This window comes from Silene latifolia, chromosome 2 (assembly GCF_048544455.1).
Source record: "Silene latifolia isolate original U9 population chromosome 2, ASM4854445v1, whole genome shotgun sequence".
NCBI classification, from domain to species: domain Eukaryota; kingdom Viridiplantae; phylum Streptophyta; class Magnoliopsida; order Caryophyllales; family Caryophyllaceae; genus Silene; species Silene latifolia.
Genome location: NC_133527.1, coordinates 163,433,176 through 163,435,707, shown reverse-complemented (window position 1 = coordinate 163,435,707; position 2,532 = coordinate 163,433,176).

Below are 2,532 nucleotides of genomic sequence, written 5' to 3'. Positions count from 1 at the left end.
GCATGTCACCCTCTCGTCGGCCACTCCAGCGTCGGACCTCCCCTATCGCCGACCACCTTCCACGCCACTTTCCCTTTCCACTTTCCCCCGCAAACAATTACCCTCCCTTACCCCACAAACAACCACCCTCGTCCACATAACTTTCCCCTTCGTCATCTACTGTCACAGCCGCCGACCCTCACCCCTGCCACCACCATCGCCGACCACCGTGCTGCCCCCATCCCAGTCACCCCAAACATCACTTCTTGAATAAAACCCTAATTATAAATATTAGCTTAATTGAATTTGTAATTAGTTAAATTTGGTACAAAAACATTATGTATCATTGATGAAATTAGATTAATTACATGTTTATTGAATGAGTAAAGTGCATAATTGATGAATTTTGGTTATATTAGATTAATTTGTTAGAGGAAGAGAAAAAAAATATAAGAGATAAACTTTTCTTTTGTTTGAAGGGTATACAATGAAAAATTTATAGAAAAAAAAACTCATAAAAGAGTAAAACGTGTCCATGAAAAAACAACTACGAATAACAACAACAACAACAACAACAACAACAACAACAACAACAACAACAACAACAACAACAACAACAACAACAACAACAACAACAACAACAACAACAACAACAACAACAACAACAACAACAAATCTTCTCAAAAATCAAAAACCGCTTTAAAAACTTTGATTTTTCCGTCAACCACTTTCAAAACATCTATTTTTCCCTCACCAACAACAGATCGACGCCCACCAATCTTGAATTTTGCTACCAACAACAACAAATCAGCGTTGTAAATTATCTAATTTTACACTTTTTTCCATCGATTTCGTTAATTATTCGGAGATTAGCAATTAGAATTTGTGATTCAGAATAGATTACAGTAGGAATCACAAATTCACCTCCAAAAAAAAATCATGCCAAAACCTATGTCAGGTGTGGATGTTTCATGTCTGAGCCTAGGTTCAAACAAGAAGCATTCACATCCAGCCACGTCTATAGCAATGTCTGGACATGACTGTTCGTCCAGCCCAATTTTTTTTTTTTAAAGTTGTATTTAAATATCATTTTTAATAATTAAATATAATTTTTTTAGTTGAAATTAATTAATATATTATGTAACTATTAGTTGTATAATTTACATTGTTTTATGTCATTTTATAAATTATCCTTTTCAATAATTAAATATTACGAAGTATTTTATTATTTGAATTTAATACATTGTTTTATGCAAGTATTAACTAAATTTATATAGTTTATAGTTGCTCTATCTATTATTAGTTGAAGTTATGTAATTAACGTTGTTTTATGTTATTGTTAGTTGAATTTATGGAATTAAAGTTATTTTTTATTTCATTAGATGGCTGAAAAGGGAAAGAAAGTTGTTGAGAAAAGTCGAGCTCAAAACTGACAAGTTACGGCATCGGCACGGGCGATAGTCGAGAGGCAGCTTCAGCACGAGGTTACACTGCCACCTCGTCTTCAGATTTTCTCACGTCTTCAGTTTCTTCAAACTGCGGCTTCGTGTATGTTCGTGACAACGATTTGAAGTGACTTGGGGAGTAGTCAGTTTGAGAGGGCTCAGGAAGAGGAGGAGGAGGAGGTGGATGAGGAGAAACATGTTTTTTGTCTTCCGATGTGAAAGTTTTACGGGAAAAGACGGGTCAATAGTTATTTATTTCCTTTTTTGGTTGTATCGGTCAATAATTAACTATTTTCATTTTTGACATCTTTTTGTGGGACTCTTCATGCGGAAGTGGGAGATATTATTTTTTTTGTGAGTGGTCTCAAAATATTTTTACATATTTCCTTAATTTTGGTGTCAAAAGCAATATGTATTGATAAGGACGGAGGGAGTATACTTTAAATTATGATGAGGATATAAAATTTATCAACAATTTATGAAACACATTCACTACTCCTGCTGTTACTATTATATTATGTTTCCTACTCCTTCGATTACTGCGGTTTATTTGGCTACTCCCGTTATTTTTACGGCTAAATTCACTATTCACGTTAATTTTATCAAACTCGTATATTTAAATAAATTAAATATTTTCTTAAATCGAATTCTTAACTAACTTTTCATACTTTCTCTGTTATTCCTACGTTTACTTTTATTACATTTGTGGTTACTACGGTTACTTTCACTACCGCACCGTCATTATTTTTTTCTTTCACTACTCCCGCATCTAATACCGTTAATTTTGCTACTCCCATTATTGCTACTATGACTTTTACTACCCCCGCTACTATTATTGTTACTTTTACCACTCAAATGGATAATTACTATCATATTTACTACATCAAATGCTGTTACGATTATTTTCACTATCTATAAAACTATATTAAAAGGGTAACCTTAAAAGGCCACGTAGACAAAGCCACATAGGCGAAGAAAAAGCCACGCGTGCATTACGAATGCCACATCTATAAATCTATATAATCTATACTATATAGTTAAAAGGCAACTTAATACATTTAATTTTTTTGCCGTGTAGGATTATCAAAGTTAAATTATATTAATTTAT